General features: G+C 39.7%; 1 protein-coding gene across 31 annotated transcripts in view; it reads right to left on the reverse strand.

Moving 5' to 3' along the window:
* ADD3 (adducin 3) overlaps positions 1–20,233 on the reverse strand; it is a 182,432-nt gene that overhangs the window by 158,244 nt on the left and 3,955 nt on the right. For 6 of the 31 annotated variants that reach the window (XM_043519460.1, XM_038408488.2, XM_038408490.2 and 3 more), the window contains exon 2: positions 18,553–18,688. The exons of 21 other annotated variants lie outside the window; for them this stretch is intronic. The gene's annotated coding sequence lies outside the window, so the exon portion shown is untranslated. Of the gene's footprint in view, positions 1–4,877; positions 5,096–5,623; positions 5,758–18,552; positions 18,689–20,233 lie in introns of those variants that run through there. 4 more of the 31 variants (XM_043519451.1, XM_043519441.1, XM_043519445.1 and 1 more) reach the window with 2 other exon arrangements.

Here is a 20,233-nt window from a genome sequence, read left to right on the forward strand (position 1 = left end):
TCTTAAAGCATTCACTGGAATATGATACTGTTTTACTACAAAAAGAAAAGGAGTACTTGTGGCACCTTAGAGACTAACAAATTTATTAGAGCATAAGCTTTCGTGAGCTACAGCTCACTTCATCGGATGCATCCGATGAAGTGAGCTGTAGCTCACGAAAGCTTATGCTCTAATAAATTTGTTAGTCTCTAAGGTGCCACAAGTACTCCTTTTCTTTTTGCGAATACAGACTAACACGGCTGCTACTCTGAAACCTGTTTTACTACAGTGGAAGAGATGATTTAATGGCTTATTGACATCTATAATAAATGAGAGCTAAAGCAGGAATCTATTGCAACTGAACTCCTAGGCAATGCTATTCTAGAATATATAATTTCTTCTTGTCCAGTGCAAATGGAATGCTGGGAGTAAGTTTATGAAGACTTCAGACATAGCCATATCCTGTAGGCTGCTTTCAATTACATGCAATCATTGTGACTACAGCAGAATCTCAGATTTATGAACACCAGAGTTACGAACTGACCAGTCAACCACACACCTCATTTGAAACAGGAAGTATGCAATCAGGCAGCAGCAGAGACAAAATAAAAAAAGCAAATGCAGTACAATACTGTGTTAAACTACTAAAAAAATAATGGAAAGTTTAAAAAAAGATTTGACAAGGTAAGAAAACTGTTTCTGCACTTATTTAATTTAAATTAAGAGGGTTAAAAAGCAGCATTTTTCTTCTGCATAGTAAAGTTTCAAATCTGTATTAAATCAATGTTCAGTTGTAAACTTTTGAAAGAACCACCATAAAGTTTTGTTCAGAGTTATGAACATTTCAGAGTTTCGAACAATCTACATTCTGAAGGTGTTTGTAACTGAGGTATTACTGTAGTTTGAATGCCCTCTGCTGAATTAACTGCTCCTAGGGCATCTACATAGGGGACTTCCCAAGATAGAAACTAGAGTATAATGAACAAGCATCAAAGACATGATACAATGATGCCACATACGTTGACGGGAGTAATGCTAGATTTGGCTACTACTGGACTTTCCCAATAATTTACTGCAGGCACTCGCACTGCTTTCAGTTTTAATCTACACTTAAAGCAAAGTCAATGAATGGCTAAAAATAAACTACTGGAAAGTCCAACAGCAGCCAAACATTATATTTGCATTGGGCAAGAAGAAAAACTACCTTTGATAATGAAAAGCTACTCCGTAGTAGTGACCTTAATACACTACTCCTTGATATAAAAATGTGAAATGTAATCCCAAAATTTCAGGAACAAAGCAAGAAGATCATAAATAAATACGTTAAGTATAGCGATTTGAAAAAAACAAGTCCAGGATTGCGGACAGATTACATTACGGGTAAGAAGGGACATGACATCAAAAGTTTGGGGACCACTGCCCTATGGACTCACACCTCCCCTCTGTAAGAGCCTTTTCTCTAGAAACACCTGCTCCCTGAAAGTATCTTAGGGTTGGTTAAGATTGGTAAACAATTAAGAAAGATTACCTATTAACCATTGAATAGCCACCTGGGCTGCCAGTTACCCCCAGATGGGCCTTGAGAAGACAAATTGGGCCCTGATTCCCCTTAAAGGGGCCAGTCACCCCTTTAACAGTACTATTATACAGATATTAAAATTTAATTTGAAAAGCAAATAATTTTCATGCAGAAGAGTTATTTATAAATATTTAAAATAAAATATTTTAAACAGTACACTAATTATGCCTAGAGAAAATTTGTTATCTACCGTTACCCTCTGTCTACCACCCCCCACACCCTAGTAGAAAGATAAACATACGGCCATAAAAAACCAGCAGCTCAGGCAGCTTCGCTATCTACATTGTGTCTGTACTATAGCCACCGTCAAGAAGAGCAGTAGGGTGGGGGAAAACCGTGGAAAGCAACAGAGAATAAAAGGAGAGAAAAATACCGAACAAACAAAAAGACATACAAGATCAAATAAATGTGAATCAACTTACAGAGTAGCAAAGAAGCCAGACAATCGTAAGTGTGTGGCAAATATTAGAGTTGTGAACGTTCAACATTTCTTGGTTACTTAAGTTGAAAGTGGTTTGTTTATGTTCAACATGGAAAATATTAGTCCGTTTTGGGTTTCCCATGTTGTATTACAAATAAGTAGCATTCAGATCTTTGGGAACCCCGATATTTACCTCTCTCTATTACCAAAACTAACCATTCATTCCTACCCTGGGTTTCCTATCTTTTAATTAGTTACTGATCCATGAGAAGACCTCCTCTCTTATCTCATGACTCTATTTTGCTTAAGAGCCTTTGGTGAAGGACCTTGTCAAAGGCTCCCTGAAAGCACACATATACTCCCTCAAAGAATTCTAATAGATTGGGGAGGTATGATTTTCCTTTACAAAAACCATGTTGACTCTTCCAACATATTGTGTTCATCTATCTGTCTGATAATTCTATTTTTACTATAGTTTCTACCAATTTGCCTGAAGCTCAAGTTAGGCTTACTATCCTGTAATTACCAGGATTGCTTCTGGAGCCTTTTTTTAAAATTGGCATTATGTTAACTATCCTCTAGTCATCTGGTGGAGAGGCTGATTTAAATGATAGGTTACATAACAGTTGTGCAATTTTATATTAGAGTTCCTTCAGAACTCTTGGGTGACCACCTCCTGATCTTAGTGACTTATTACTGTTTATCAATTTGTTCCAGAACTTACTCTACTGGTACCTCAGTCTGGGACAGTTCAGCAGTGACCACTAAAAAGGATAGCTCAGGTGTGGGGATCTCCTCCATATTCTTATCTCACGATAAGCCCGGGGGCAAAAAAAATTTAGTTTCCCACAATGGCTTTGTCTTCCTTGAGCGCCCCTTTAGTGCCTCAATCATCCAGTGGACCCACCGACTGTTTGGCAGGCTTTCTGCTGCTAATGGTGGCTTCCTGTTTCACACAACTTTCTATCAATATATTTTACTAATTTGATACAAAGTATGTGTGTTTCTCATATTTATTGGAGAGAACTGTACTATTTGACTGGGTGACCTTCTGTTGCAAATGGAACTTCCACACTAAAACTTGGCTCTATCAATATTCCCAGGGCTACATTCAGTCTAGTAACCAAAGCAAAAAATTGCTGTCTTAGTAGAGTGTCCAGACTTCAAGAATGAACTTTTAGTTGCAAACAAACAATGGCAGTTACTGCCATCTAAAAAGTTTATAGCTTGTTTCCATCCAGTTATATACAAATAGGAGTATTTTAGCAAAGAAAACAGATCTCAAAAAGGAAAATAGTCGTCTTTGTGTAAAATGATAAACACTCCTCTATTTCAGAGTAGTAACCGTGTTGGTCTGTATCCGCAAAAAGAAAAGGAGTACTTGTGGCACCTTAGAGACTAACAAATGTATCTGAGCACAAGCTTTCGTGAGCTACAGCTCACTTCATCCAATGAAGCAAGCTGTAGCTCACAAAAGCTTATGCTCAAATACATTTGTTAGTCTAAGGTGCCACAAGTACTCCTTTTCTTTTTACTCCTCTATTTGTCTTCCTCTTGCTTATGAAACACCAGTCAAACACCCTCAAAAATTGAAATCCTCTAGCGTGCAAGATGAATAAAATATCAATTGTAGTTTAAAGGAATTTGATGGTTATAGATCTACGGTATCTTTGTACAAAGCAACATTCTACCACTACCAATTGCTTAAAAGGCAACAATTCTGTTTTAGAAAGGTATTTCAGCTTACCTCACTTTATAAAAGTAAGTCAACTGTGGCTCACTGTGTTAAAGTTAATTAGCTAGTTAACACGCAATAAATTTGCTTTTTAACTTGTATTTTATTATGCTCTCTTCCTCTCAGTATTATGCTTTCAAGAATGCAAGTAATTCTTACACCTAGCCATAAAGAAAATGACTATTAAATCAACTTTTTTCATTTAATGTAAAAAAAAGGCAACATGTAAAAAGAAGTGTATTAAGTCACTATATTAAGTTTATAATTTGGCATTTCCTTGTTTTCTTTTAGGCCACATCTATAACAATCTAGTCAAGTTCTTGGCATATTTCAGCTACTGTGGGTCAACAGTGTCAATTTTCAAAATCTGCCTTTTTGATTCAACTAGTGCCAAATGCTTACCAACAGATAACAAGTTCATGCTTACCGTAGGTAATACATGTGACAAAACATAAAACAATTTTCAGAAGCTCTTGCCTTTAGAAGTCAGTAGCAGATTGTCCAAAGCTGTAAAATGTGCTGACACAGACAAGGCTGTAATTTTTAAGACACAGCCATAGTCTATTTAACTAAAGCATCTTTTGTTTGACTGAACCAGTATTATTATGGTAATATTCCTTAAGTAACTACGCGAAGACTGTATAGTCTAACTAAATAATACAACACAGTGAAACTTCTGGAGACCCTGTAACACAATCAGAAATTGACACCTCAGCAGCAGGTTTCAGAGACTAGCTCTTTGACAGCACGTTAATTTTTGTTGAATGTAATTTTGACAGCAAACACCCATTGCCATCCTTACTTCTGACAAAAAAATCCTTTAGCTATCACATTTATAAAGCTTATTTTCCATAATTACCAATATTTTGATTCTATTAGTCAAGAGCTTTCTGCTGGCATGAGGTGAAGCAATTAAAAATTAATCAGCACCTTCCAGTTTTTACTTTTGATCTGATGTTGGATATTCCAGAAACAAAAGGGACATATAAATAAAGATTTAGGAACCTTCTAGGTCAGGGGTTCTCAACCACAGCATGCAGAGGTCTTCAAGAGAGTACATCAATTTATCTAGATATTTGCTTACTTTTACAATAGACTACATAAAAAGAACTAGCAAAGTCAGTACAGACAATGACTTGGTTATACTGCTCTATATAATATACCACTCTCACTGTGGCCAGTTGCAGCTGCTTTTGTAGTTTGACTGGAGAAGGCCCAGACAAGCATGATAAATACTGATACTGGACACAGAGCAGAAATGGCTCACGATGAAAAGAGGAAGTCAGAGAAACATGAGGAGCATTTTCTCCCTTTCCTCCTCTGCTTTTTTCTCTTTATAAGCCCCATGTTGATCCAAACGCATTTTAGGGCAAAGGATCTACCTTAACCTGAAGTAGATCATTTTTTTCTTCCAACTAAGGAAGCCCTTCTGCTGGAGGAGATAGAGAAAGAAGAAAGATATCTGAGTGCTAAGTACAAGATATGTTCCATTTCAAATGGAAATTAATTCAGGGAAGTTCTATTGTCTGCAATATAGGAGGTCTATAGCGGCACAAGAGTCACCCCTGCGGCGCTTCCTACTGGTCTCAGGGAATTGGCTCTTCCAGCCTCCAAAGCACCCTCTGCAGGCTGGTGTCCCGCTTGCCCCTGTATCCCTCCTGGACCCCGGTAACCCTTTTACCCAGGGTGCTGCTCCCTGGCAATACTCCCACCAGTCTCTGGGTCTCCCCTCCCCAGGAACCCCCACCCACTATCTCCACCTCGCCTCAGTCTTTGGCTACTGCCAGTCACCATTGAGCCCCTGCACACTGGGGTGGACTGCAGTGTATAAGCCAATCATCACAGCCAAAGGGGGTTTGGACCTGCTGCCTCTGCCTACCTCTTGAGCTGCCCTCTGCAACCCCAGTACCTATTTGGCCTTCCACTAAGCCTGCAGCGTGGGGGGTTTCCAGGCCGGAGCTCCCTAGCTCCTCTGACCTTCCTCCAGTCCTGCTCCACCTCAGGTACTCTGGTATGCTCCCCAGTAGCCAGGCCCTTCTCTCTCTAAAGGCAGAGAGTGAGAGTGTCTGCTCCTGGCCCACTGCTCTCTAATAAGAGCCAGCTGAGCACTGATTGGAGCATGGCCACAGCTGAGCCTGCTTCCCCCAATCAGCCTGGGAACTGCTTGCTCCCAGCCACAGCCCTCTCCTGGGCTGTTTTAAGCCCTTTAAGGCTGGAGCAGTTGACCACCCCACTACAAGATTATCACAATTGTTCCTTCTGGCTTTACAATCTATGAATTATTAATATCTCTAAATGCCTACTATGTGAGAAGGGCAAACCCACTGTCTGCACTGGTGGCAGATATTCATACTCCTAATATCTGTCTTTTGCTTTAGAAATGTGTATAGTGAATTACACAGGCTACAATCATATGGCTAGAAACTCTGCTAAATTCTCATTGGGACAGCAAATAAAACCACTGTCTCAGGAGGAGAGAGGATGACAGAATTATTAAGAAATTTACATGACATTTTCTCTTTCAGGGTCACTAGTTCAAATCCATGTGTAGTCAGAAATGGACAATGTCATTACCACCATTCAGACAAACTGACGTATGCAATTTAAAGTAGGTAATTTCAAATCCAATTCCTAGGACACTAGCGTGTGTATCATACAAATATTGGTAATTGATAGCTATGGCAAGGAATGAATGAGCATGCATACTGAATTACTTTACCCCACACTATGATGGTCTCTTCAAAAATAAAATTGAGGAATATTGCTGATGAGTGGTGTGTGGTAAGCCATTGTCCATGTTCTATCTGTTCTGCAGATAAAGGATTGCTAATCTCTAGGACTGACATTCCAGGACTTTTCATATGCAATGAATTCACAAGGAGCAATAAAAAAAAATATTCACACCTCATGCCTGCAAGATGATCACCACATCCTTCTTGAAGGAGTTCCCACTTTGGAAAAGAGGCATTGGAAATCTGGGGGCAATGGGAATAGGAAGGATGTGAAGGGCAGATAATACATACAGTATAAATTTTGGGAGTGTCATTCGCCACACACAGAGACTAACTGACCTAACTTGGGGAAAGTAAACAATTATCAGCTTTCTGTCATCTCTTGAAATTGTGTTAAACAGGAGAATCCAAATTTACCTATTCCTTTTATTTGGATTAGTGTCTGGGTGGGAAGAGAAGAGATTTTTCACTGCTTATAGAAGCATACATGCCATTAGTAGTTTTGGTTGTATGCTACTCTGAAGCAGATTCCTGAACTCACACAAAAAATATTATTGACAAAATGCTAACACCTAATGAATATACAACTCAAGCAAAGTGAGATTTCAGACTAACATTATAGGAAAGCACTGTCTTCAACAATGTTACGTGTACTAATTTATCTCATTTCATTGTTTTAAACCAATTTTATATAAATAAGAACTACACATCCATTACTAAGACCAAAGGAAAAAGTAGAGAAATTATTTTTATCTAGATGTTGCAGAATACATTTTACACAGTGGACAGAGACTCACTGAGCTACCAAGATACAACAAAGTTTCGCTACAGCAATAGTTAGCTTGCGCTTCTCACAAATGAATGTGTGCAACAGAAAGGGAAGAGGACCTGGTGCTATGTACTGCTCAATAAAGAATAAAAACAAATCTACAAAAGGAAAAATAAATTACGTACACTGGTAAAGACAGATATAGCAAACTAAGAAAGCAAAGAATGGGCTATTTCAGGAAGAAAATTTAACAAGGCAATTGTATATTCATCTTCACTTCCTCACATACCAGAAAGCTACATGCTGCTCAAGAGGGGCATCCATTGGTGGCTCCACAGAGCTGGGAAACACACTTGTAAACAAGCCGAGTTCTGTAGGGAAAAAAAAAGACGTTTGGCCCAGTATGTAGTCTGTGGCCCTGTGCACATGAAATGCTATCAATGCTGGCCACAACGGAAGGACAGAATACAGAACCACCTGCTACCTTACCCTCACCTAGGAGGTTACATTTCCAGTAGTGAGGAGTACACATATACTTGTGATGCAGCTTTCTCAATCCCCCCCCCTCCCCACCCATGATCCACTCTTCTACAGAAAAGTCACCAGCCTCCAGGTTGGGAAGTACCATTGTTCTTAAACCAAATGTTTCAATAAGTTAAAGCTATTTTGCTGTAACAGTAAGTTGACCTCAAACAGTTGACAGATTTCTGTATATTAAAAAATATTCCTCATATATTTGCACAAAGAGATGTTCCTAACGTTGTGCTCCTTATTTCTACATGTATGAACACTCAAACTTGCCATCTCCCCTATGATAAATGGGGCAAGTGGAAGAGCAAGAGAGTCACGTGCACATGCACCAAAAAAAACAAACCACTGAGCCAACAAGATAGCTACATGCCTTATTGAGCAACCATGCGATAGTCACTGTTCTACTCACCCAACTGGTTTTTTATGACCCTAATTCGTTTATCGTGTTTAATTTAGTTGATACACTCTTTGGAGTAGAGACAAATAGTAAACCAAGCAGATATACACTAGATGAGGGGTGACCAACTTGTGGCTCTGGAGCCACATGCGGCTCTTCAGAGGTTAATATGGGGCTCCTTGTATAGGCACCGACTCCAGGGCTAGAGCTACAGGTGCCAATTTTCCAACATGCCGGGGGGTGCTCACTGCTCAACCCCTGGCTCCGCCACAGGCCCTGCCCCCACTCCACCCCTTCCCGCCCCCTCCTCTGAGCCTGCAATGCCCTTGCTCTTCCCCCATCCCACCCCAGAACCCCCTGCATGCTATGAAACTAGCTGATCAGGAGGTGTCGGGAAGGAAGGGAAATTTCCAGAAGCAGGTATAAATATATCTGCCTCTGGAAATTTCCACTACATGCATCTGACGAAATGGGTATTCACCCACGAAAGCTTATGCTCCAATACATCTGTTAGCCTATAAGGTGCCACAGGACTCTTTTTGTTGCTATTTCCAAGAAGTTACACTATGGATTTCCCTTTGGGCTGTAGAAGAAAGATTTCAATTATGTGGATAATGCAGACAAAAGACAACATATTACACTTTGGTATATGCATTCATATGCCATTTGAGTCTCGTATTTTCTGTCTGCATCTCCAAAAATAACCCCAGCAAAAAAATTTCTACTCATGTAGATCAAACTTGTCTGCATTTCAGCTGTAGCTGGATTCTGAAAATGTATATTTATAACTTCATGTCAATTTAACTCCCATGCAGTTTGAAGTGTCTGATGGAGTTCTAATGCAAGCTATTAATCTGCTCATCCACATGCTATAGCTCAATATTTCTCAGCATAATCTTCCAAAAGCAAACGTATTCTGAAGAGTCATTGCAGCAAGTGACATCAGGCTGTAACCAGGCACAAAATTTCAAGGCAAACACATAAATGAAGATATTAAGCACGCAAAGTAACAGTCAGATGTGGGTCTGATTCTGCCATCTACTCAGGCAGAACTTTCAAGAAATGCAGGATCACTAACAAGCTATACAGTTTTGATAATAACTAACACTTCAATTCTACAGTATTTCATAGTAAGAAGGGACCGATTTTTTTATTGCCACTTTCTGGTGCTATTACCTGCCCTCATACTAACCAGGATGAAGGGAGATCCTGTACAGACAGACTTGAATGGATAGAACAGTTACAAAAATTTTGATAGATTTCTTCACTGAGGATGGTGTTCTTACCCCAGAGAAAGTTTACTGTAGCTCCTTTTCTATAGGAAAAGACTTCACTCTCCAATTTGGGGGGAGGAGAGGGAGGGGGAAACCACAAGTAAACCAAACATTTTCTAGAATACACACAAAATATATTTCAGATCCTATTCCTAGTTCAAGTCCTTTAGAAATACAGAAAACTTAATGGTTGTCTTTTTTTTTTTTTTTTAAAGATACAATTGCTAAAGGACTGGAATAAAGCCAGTACACATGCTCTAACACTTTACTACAGAAATGACAGGTTTCAGAGTAGCAGCTGTGTTAGTCTGTATTCGCAAAAAGAAAAAGGAGTACTTGTGGCACCTTAGAGACTAACAAATTTATTAGAGCATAAGCTTTCGTGAGCTACAGCTCACTTCATCCACCAAATGCATCCGATGAAGTGAGCTGTAGCTCACGAAAGCTTATGCTCTAATAAATTTGTTACTCTAAGGTGCCACAAGTACTCCTTTTCTTTTTACTACAGAAATGGCAGCTTTACCACTCCTTATCTTCCACCCACATTGGTGCCAATACATACAGGTTCTTCAGTCCCTGAATCTCCTCTTGCCCAGCCAGTCCTGGTATTTGGGAGGAGAACCAAAACTTTTCTCACACTTTCCCCTTAAATTCCCAGTGCTCCAAAGGAATGAACTCTCCAAACTCAGAAAGCAGAATTGGCTTTTCGAACTCTGCAAGAAAGTGCCATCTCTCTTTCAGCCTCCTGAAAGCTGCCATGCATCTCCTTGTGATTTTTCCTCTAGTAATCTCAAACCCTCATGGATTCACCAGGTTTCAGAGTAGCAGCTGTGTTAGTCTGTATTCGCAAAAAGAAAAGGAGTACTTGTGGCACCTTAGAGACTAACAAATTTATTAGAGCATAAGCTTTCGTGAGCTACAGCTCACTTCATCGGATGCATTTGGTGGAAAAAAAAACAGATTCACCAGTGTCACATTTGTCCCAAAGTAACTACTCTGATAAGCCTGCCACCATGCTGCATTTTCAAGCTATGGGGAAATCAATTAAACCACTGCTGCATGGGGGGGGGGGGGTGTCTTATCCATATGGACCCACCAAAAAGTGCTCTACCACTACCAAAACAGCTTTTCTGTCAGCGTCCTGTACCAAGAACAACTTTAACCTAACAGCTGCCATATTACATCTCAAAGCCTCATATAAGTGGCCAGGCCTTTCCATTACTGGAAGCCCTTCTTATCTGAAAATCTACCAAACTAGATGCAGCAATGACTGTTTCCTTATTTTGGCTGGGTTTCACAAAGGACTCAATCTTTATAACAGTTAAGCAACTGATCTCTTTACATTCTTATATTCACAAACTATGATCCCAGTCCTACAATCTTATCTATGCAGGTAGACCCTTGTGCCTGTGTGTATCTGATTTCAGGATGGGGACTTATGGTAGCAACTTCAGAGGTATAGTCTAAAGATTGGTAGAACCAATATATTTTTTAAAATAAACTGGGTAAAATAAACCTTTCCGTCTCCTATGAGGATACAAAAACCTTTAACAGCCCTTTCAACGAAGGGCTTTAGCACTGCTGAAATTCCAGCATTAAAATGGGCAACTTAAAAAAAAATCTGGGATTTATTGACATTATGAATCTCATATGCAAGTTTCTCTTTGCCCATTCTGTTCCTGAGAGCAAATAAGTTTCTGGAACAAAAAACAGAATTATGTTTAGTTTCTTTTACTGGGGGACAATGGGGGAAAGGAAAGGGAGTTAGAGCTGGGAATGGAAGTGTTGCATTTTGTGCTACGTCACCCTTGACAGCTTTTCATTTAAAATACAGGCATCATACACATTTCCCCATGTTAATCAATAAGCAATTCAGTCTAAAAAGATACACAAATATTGCATTGCATCTGCCAGTTCTGTACTTTGAACCCATATATTTTCTGTAATTATGAACCCGGTCAGGTGTATTTCATGTTATAACCATTAGCATCAATGGGAGCTGCATGTATATTATAGGGAGAAAAAACTAATAATAAATGACCTCTACATAACCTTAATAGGCAAATAAAACATTTTACTGTCATCTTCAAACAAGTTTTGACAGCTAACCACTGGCATGGTATAGTTAAGTGAGGGCTGTAAATAAAATCTTTACAACATGTCCCAGTGATATCAAGCCAAAATATATCAAAGGTCACCCTTGTATAAAAGAGCCTTATTGTTTGCATGTATACTTAAACAAAACCTTTGTTGGCACAGGTAGAGATGGGAGTCGGTGAAATTCAATTCAACTCCTGGGAATGGCAACAACATTAGATTTATATTACAAAGGTGGATTATTGCATAAGTAGTACTACAGACTTACAGCAACCAGTATTGTCAGTTTGGAAAAAGAATGGTGTCATAACACATATATGCAAAGCTGTAGGCTATATTTTCTCTTATGAGCTAGATCAGATATTACCTGACACAATGAATTTAACTTCCCCTAGTGATTAAATTACTTTAATTAGTAGCAGACCAATATTTATAGTACCACCATAGCTTTAAGCAAAGCACAACAAAAATGTCAATATTAAGCAGAAAGAGAAGAACAGAATCAAATATTTCAGTTTTTCCAAGTATTTTGGCTCAGAAGATAATGGATGTAAAAATGGAATCCACGTTCCCACTATGCCAGCTGTTTAAGGATACAGGAAGAATCTTAGATCTGAATAGTGTAACACCAAAACCATAGACTTTTAAAAATTGAATTTACTTTATGCTGTTTATAATTTGCACTTCATTCTGCTTGGACAAGAAAGTTACACTATTTAGTTTCAAATATTATTTCTAGTCAGTTTTGATTCATGGTTCTCTCATGCTAGCACTATATTGCTGTGTTCAGGTACACAACATCATAGAACACTATTTAAATACACAACAAAACCCCACATACTGCAAAACCTCACCAGGAAGCTTTTATTTGGATCTAAATAGCATGCTTTTATTTCAAAAGGTATCCCTTCATCATGTTATCTGGAGCCCAGCAACATGAATGCACTGAAGATAATATAAATGAAGTTACAATTTTCAAAAACAAAATAAAAAACTGATACTTGCTAATTCCTCCCTGCTCCCCTCCCTCAAATGTTTAGTTTATTTGATGTTTGATTATGTTGATTAGAAAAAACTCATAAAACGTGTTTTGCTGGCTATAGGCATACTTTGGCTTGTCTCTTACCAATTGTTTTTCAAAGCACAGCACTGCCTATTATTGCAGAAGAAAACACATGACATCTGGATATAGTTTTTTGTAATCAGTTGCTCGAGTTAACTGTCCTTTTTTATTACAAAAAAAATAATAAAAATTTTACTAGAATGATGTACTTTGGACATTTGCTCTTCAGTCTTAGAAACTGAATTTTCTTTGTTCCAACTAAGCACATATTTGGAGAGATCTGCAAAGCATTTTAACTGTGCTCTCTCAGCCTTTTAAAGATATTTAACATGGAAATGAATACCTTCTTTGAATGCCAAGCCAGCCATGCATCAAGTATAAAAGACTAACAACAAATTTTAAATATTCAATCCATACCATCAGCAGGCCAGCAAGAATTCTAACTTGTATTCACCATAATATCCATCAAATGGAAAAGATATACTCTTTCATACCCTAAAAATCATTTTAAATTTTTGATGGGGACAGAGATTACACAATGGAGAATAGAAGACAGCATGAATTTCTGTATGATAATTTTATTTTAGAATCACCTTTGGAGAGTACATCTTTGGCAGTTAGATAGTTCACTGTCTACAATATTTGCCTTTCTGCATTCCATCCTGCAGGATTTAGGAAAATACCAGATTTTAAATCACTAGAAGTATGTGGCGTGTGTGTGTGCGCGCGTGCGCTCGCTCAAGTCAAAAGATGCATTTGAGGATTCTTGCTATATGAAAGCCCAAAGAACCACATCTGCTTCTAGAACTGTGCAGCATGGTTTTGATTGACTGTAAGCTCTACAGGGACAATAACTATCTTTTACTATGTGTTTGTATAGCACCTAATACAATGGAGCCTTCAATCTTGACTGGACCCTCTGAGAACCACTATAATACCTCTTAAACCTGAAATTTCACTCTACTGAATGCACACGTGTTTAATAAAGCAGAATCCCAAGTGTGATGGGGTGTATAGATCCCACTGGACACAGAAGGTGCCAGAGAGGCCCTCGTGGTAGAGCTGGCCCTGCCTCCCAACTCCTACCCACGAGACCTTCACCCAGACCATGAGGACAATACAACGGACTACCAGGATAAGATGGACACTGACCCTAACTCAGAGACCCTAACTCAGAGACCCAGCCAGAGCAACTTCCACAACCCAGCCCACCTCCCCCCATGTTGGAGCTGAATCACAGGCAGCACTGTAGACTCACTGTGCCCCCCTCTTTGCTGGAGCCAGAGGGAGGGAGTATCCCTGAATACATTAATGTTTGTGACTTTCATTTTGATCACCTTGAGAAGTTTCATTTTGAGAAACTTAAGGCGGCCCACCAAGGGCAGAGCCACTCCTGCCTCTGCCCCCTTTTAGTAGTTTTGGCTTATGATGGGATCACCCACTGTAGATAGCTGGACATGGTCAAGTCCTCCCTGTGGAAAGAACCATCGAAGACCTCGTTAGACCAAAATATCTATTCAACAGAATTTTTTTCCTGTTATGGCAGTGCCAACGCATCACCCTATTTAAACTTATGTTCAGTTTTGCATTTAAAGCAGAAGTTCAAGCTCTGTATGAAAAAACAAAAAAACCCCACAGAATATCTGCCCCCAAATCTCTACCACTATCTGAATAAAGCTTGCATTTTCTGAAGTTTTTTTTTAAATTGGTTAATTAGTTTGCATTCTAGACAATTACAAATTGGCCTCCGAGAAGTTCACATCCTGAGTCTCAAAATTTTTGAACCCCATTAATTTAAAAACCGCAAACTGTACAGTTACAAAAAAAAAAGTACATTGTGAGAATTTGGTGAATTCTCTGGGGTTATGTAATAATTAACAAAATAATTAGTTTTTTACATCACAACTTGGTTTGTGTCACGCTTAGCTGAAGGAGATTATGATTTACGACGACAACCTACATCTTCTATTAAGCAGCTACCGTTGGCTCATCATTGTCCAGGAGCTTAGTGAAACTATTCAACGAGTTCACCAGTGCTCCTGAATCATCTGAATAGTTTCAGTCCATGAGACCAGGTTCTTCAACACAGCACTGTTTTGCTGAAGACCAAGATCTATGGGAAACCGTTCAACTAGATTAGGAGATGCATTACTGAATGGGTTAAAGAGCTTCACCAAGATCCTCTGCTGGCTCCTGAGCAAAGCTCCTGAGTCCACTGAACAATTTCAAAGTGACCGTGGTCCCCTCTGAAGTAACTGCTGGTTTGTCAGAGACCAGAAGCTCCATGAGAACATTCACCACTAGAACATACCTTACTTAGGCGGCATTCAGGTATGCATAAGTGTGATTCACAAACATGTGTAAGTGTGATTTTCCAGAATAGTGCAAAACAGAGGAGAAGGCTAGGAGAAATCTGGCTGTTTATGGTGGCAGGCCATTTGGGATACGGGATGCTGGAACACTAGCATCCCTACTAGAACAGAGTTACGGCTGCAGCTTATTGTTCATGTTGCATGGTGGTTATTCTAGTGGTAAAGTGAGAGTCTGGTTGGAGGAGTTAATTAGGTCATGTTTATGCCTTAAATTTTTTTTATTTCTTCTTTGCTTTGGTGGTTGTGTGTTAGGCATGTTATGCCTAGAGCAACCGTACACATCACATTTTGTGCATTAATATACATATGTATACACACTGCCAAGAAATTTTGGGAGACTGAATTATGTCAAATATTAAGAGTAACAATGAATATAAATGAAACATTTATATGCTTTTATAATCTGGCAAAATCATCCCCATACCAACAAAAGGCAAATCTACATCCTAGGGTTTATATCACTACCAAAACTCACGTTTTTATGAACTTCCACTGATATGGTAGGGCTGTTAAATTCAAAAGTATTTTTCTGCCAAGAAAATAAGCATTTTCCAGACCACTTTATATTGAAAGAGAGCTTGACTGTTTTTGATTAAACTTAAAAGAAACCCCTTCCTGCTAAAGAGCAAGCATACCAAATTTGAACCAAAAAAAGAGTACAACTTTGAGAGTTACAAGGTAGTGACCGTACCATTTATAAGGGAAATACACATGCAACCGCATTTAGATTGTAAACTCTTTGGGGGCAGGGACAGTCATTTACCATAAATCTGTACAGCATTTACCACGAGTCCCAGAACTGGCTGACCTCTGACCTATATCACAAAGAGTATGTAATAAATAATAATATGCATCACTATGCACACTGTCTGAAGTCAGTCAAATGTAAAGGAAATAGAGTTAAAAATATAACTTAAGATGGAAAAGTACATGTACAAAACATGAAATAGAAAGACAAAACTAAAGCAAACTTTAGAAGTGATTCAACAGAATCCTCTTCTTTGAGCCAGCACAGCAGACTGTTTAAAACTGCTTTCCACAATTAAAACTGGATACCCTCTATGCTCTAGGCAGGATATTGAGAATCAAAGTGAAACAAAATGGGAGGAAATTTTTGACTCCTTGCATTTCATCTTGATTTCTTCATTTGAATCATTATTTTGACAACTTAATATGATGTCAATCCTGCACTCACCCAAGTAAACCATAAGAATTCACTTCAACGGAAGCAGGAGCAGGCTACAAGTCCTTACCTTCACTAGAAAGAAAGTGCGGCTAATGTGGTAAAATCCTACGTGGAGACAAGGCAAGTTATAGCTTTCACATGAGTTAGAAGGTTGAGGTAAATCCCAGGCTCCCCCACTAGTCTTTACCTTAACATGCTGACACACATTAAGGCCATAACCCAACTTGTTTTCACTAGGATTTTACCTTGTTTTAGCTACCACATAAGTATGTTTTTACTCCCCCATGTTAGCTTTTTTCCTAGTGAAGACAAAGCGTTTAGGAGACCAAGGTGGAGAATGAGACCTCTGTAATGTGTTTAACCATCACAACCCAATAATACAGTACCATCCCAATTAAGCAGCAGTCATTACCATTTGTTAATATTAGTTTAAATAAATTCCAAGGACAATGTCTTGATAAAACCGCTATTCTGATTAAGTTTCAGAGTAGCAGTCGTGTTACTCTGTATCCACAAAAAGAAAAGGAGGACTTGTCGCACCTTAGAGACTAACAAATTTATTTGAGCATAAGCTTTCGTGAGCTACAGCTCACTTCATCGGATGCATCCGATGAAGTGAGCTGTAGCTCACGAAAGCTTATGCTCAAATAAATTTGTTAGTCATTCCCTAGGAGTCATCATATAGCTTTTATTCATTACTTTGTGCCAAATGATATAGCAAACATATTGTTTTGTTTATAAGGCAACAGGCATTACAAAACATAATGCAAGGAAAATGCTGGTGCAGCAGGAAAGTTCCGTGATAGTCTCAAGTCTGGCCACTTGGTCAGTTTGTAGGATTGGGACCCTAATTTCCTTTGTAACTTCAAATGGATAGATTTCGCCATTTTCTGCTCTACGCGGTTATGTAGTGGTGTTGTATAATACTGCAGCTATTTAACATTCTCCTCCAGAAGTGGTTATATTTCATTGGTATCTGAAATGATTCCTGTATATCTGAAATTTTTAGTGTACCTTGAGATATAAGGCACTATCTTAACCTATCATCTCCTGCTACACAAAACTGAACAATTTTGTGATGGGATGTACCAACCTCACACGAGGCCTGAAGAGGTTAATGAGAGCCTGTGGCCACAATCAGCCTTGCTCAGCTATACCCAGGATTCTTTACATTGGTGGAGGGACATACAGGGAGCAGAAGACTCTTGCTGAGTAGGGGCTATCTTGTGAGGTGAGTGGAGAAAGCCCTCCAGCAGAACCAGCTGGATAGCAGAAAATGCTAAGCAGCTCTGGAAGAGGCATACAAAGAGTATACAGGGAGCCCACAAATAGGCTAAGGCAAAAGTCCAAGAAACAGCAAGGTAGAAAGTGATCCGGGGAGGCAGAAGGGTTGTGTAGTCAGGCCTTGACTGCTTCTCCAAGGTTCCCTGGACCAGAAGATAGTGGAGAGGGAAGTCTTGGGTTCCCCTACCAAGAAAGGTTGAGTAAAAACCACAAAAACACACACACCCCAGTACCATGGGGGTAAGGACTAGTGAGCCCAGACTCAGACTGAAGGGCCAATGTCAAGTTGACAGACTACTATTTGTTGGACTATTGGTACGCTAGGAGGGGGTGGAACTCTGACACCCAGAGAAAAGACCAACTTGCAAGAAGCAGCAGACCATCGCATGGCTGGAAGGGCTGTCAGTCAGCAGGGTGTGCTAAAGGAGGAAAGCATGCTACACCATGCCCAGCCAAAAGAGGGTGCACCAGCAGGTGAGTCACACATACATTTAAAGGCTGGATTCAATGGAAATGAGTCACGGCTAGGTAGGTTAAGACAAAAATTTTCTTTTTTTTTTTAAAAAAGCTTTTAGGAAAAAAATCCACTAATGAAATATATTTTTTTTTAAAAATCAGTGACTTTACATCTGGATTTAAAATAGTTTCCCCTACATCATTTGCAATTCAAGGCTAGAATCATTGTGCTAGTTTATGAGTATTGAGTAGTATTGGGCTGCTCAGCCTATCACTGACTCAGAAAAGGCAAGAATCACTGCACTCATCTTGTCTTCAAACATCCAGAAGAGGTGCCTCAGGTAAGACAAGTTCAATGGATACATTTGAATGAACAACAGAAACAGAACCATAACTAAGATTCTGTGTTCATTTACAGAACATCAAAGACTAAAGGGTTCATAAAGGGGCTCCTTGATTTATTTCCATAGCTCACAAGGTAAAATCCCAGGCTCATCATCCTAGGAGATTTCAACGTTCACACCAACAATACTGCAGATGCAAAAACCCAACTCCTCCCGAACTCAACTTCGTCCTTATAACTTTCATGGGTTACCTCTGCTCCAGCCAACGTAGCCAGTCACAGTCTGGACCTGTTTTTTGGATTAAAATGTCAGAGGACACTGTTTTGGACTCACCGTATCACCTCATTAAAACAGTAGTCGGAGCTCTCCAACCTCCCAGGCAACAAGACCAATGACTCTGATTAGACCATGAAGACTCTTAGCCACTCATCAAATTCCAAAGCATGCTAAAGGACAGCAAGAACTCTGCCTGTAGGACAAAGAATCAAGGATCTAGTGAATCATTATCACTTACACTAGCCTTGATCATCAATACACTGCACCCCCCCAAATAGCCCCTCCTTCACCATTTCCCACATAGATCTCCTTGGTTTTCTGACACCCTGCACCAGGTGAAGAGAGAGGGTTAGAAACTCAAGGACTGAGGGCAGAAATCAAAGGCTGAAACAGACAGGATAAAATATAAATTTCTCAGAGCCTATGCTGAGACTGTATTACAGCCACCAACAGAACCTTCCCATCACTCCACCGAAGCTGCCAAATCCCACCTAAGGAGCTATCCTACGGTGATAAATTGGTTCATGAAACTGGAGCGCCTACAGCCCACAACAGAATCCCTCATCCTACTTCACTGATCAGATCTCACACACACACACACACACACACACACACACACACAGGAAGGCTTTTCAAACAGTATGGCTCCACTCCGCCTACCAGCCAGCAACCAACCTGTCTGCATTCTCCAAGTCCAGTACTTTCATTCCTTGTGAAATACTGGACACACTAAAGGAGTCTCAACCCAAGACCTGTGAATACCCTAACAGGTGAAAAGAAAAGGAGTACTTGTGGCACCTTAGAGACTAACAAACTAAGGTGCCACAAGTACTCCTTTTCTTTTTGCGAATACAGACTATCACGGCTGCTACTCTGAAACCTAACAGGTGAGAAAGTCATGAGCAATCAATGACACTTGTGGCTGAAATAGCCAATGCCTCATTTCCACCAAATGCATCCGATGAAGTGAGCTGTAGCTCACGAAAACTTATGCTCTAATAAATTTGTTAGTCTTTAAGGTGCCACAAGTACTCCTTTTCATTTAGAAAAAGAAAATCTTCCTTTCCTCCTTCAAACATGCAATAGCACAACAGACACTGAAGAAACCCACCTGGATACATCAGTTCTATCTAGCTACTGCCCCAGATCAGACTAATTTCTGAGCAAGCTCAGAGGATCAAGCCAAAGGCCAACTACAGTGGAGTTGCATCATACGTGCATTTAACTTTCGCAAATTCAACTATATGCGCTCGGCAAAAAAAAGAAAGAAAAAACAACTCGCAGCGGTGGAGTACTGTACAGGAGTCGACAGGAGAACACTTGGGGGTTGATTTATCACATCTAGACTAGACACAATAAATCGCCCCCATTGGATCGATTGCTGCCCACTGATCTGGTAAGAATCTCACCACGCAGAGTGCAATTCTAGTGTTTAAAGATACGTATTTTTTGTACAACATGGCCCCTAAACGCAAGCCAACTACTTCATCTGGTGCTCAACCAAAGAAACAGTCATCTGTTCCAATGCTGGAGGAAAAACTGGCTGTGTTGGACTTACTGAGAGACGGTATGTCAGTCTCCAAAGTGGCACGTAAATATGGCCGCAACGAATATAGCATCCGTGCCATCAAGATTTGAGAGAGAGAAATTCGTCAAGCCTTGGCATCAAGTGCTCCAATAACTGCAAAGGTGATGAGCCAGGTGCGTGATAAGACTTTAGTGAAGACTGAAAAGGCAT

The sequence above is a fragment of the Dermochelys coriacea genome, chromosome 7 (assembly GCF_009764565.3).
Source record: "Dermochelys coriacea isolate rDerCor1 chromosome 7, rDerCor1.pri.v4, whole genome shotgun sequence".
Lineage (NCBI taxonomy): Eukaryota > Metazoa > Chordata > Testudines > Dermochelyidae > Dermochelys > Dermochelys coriacea.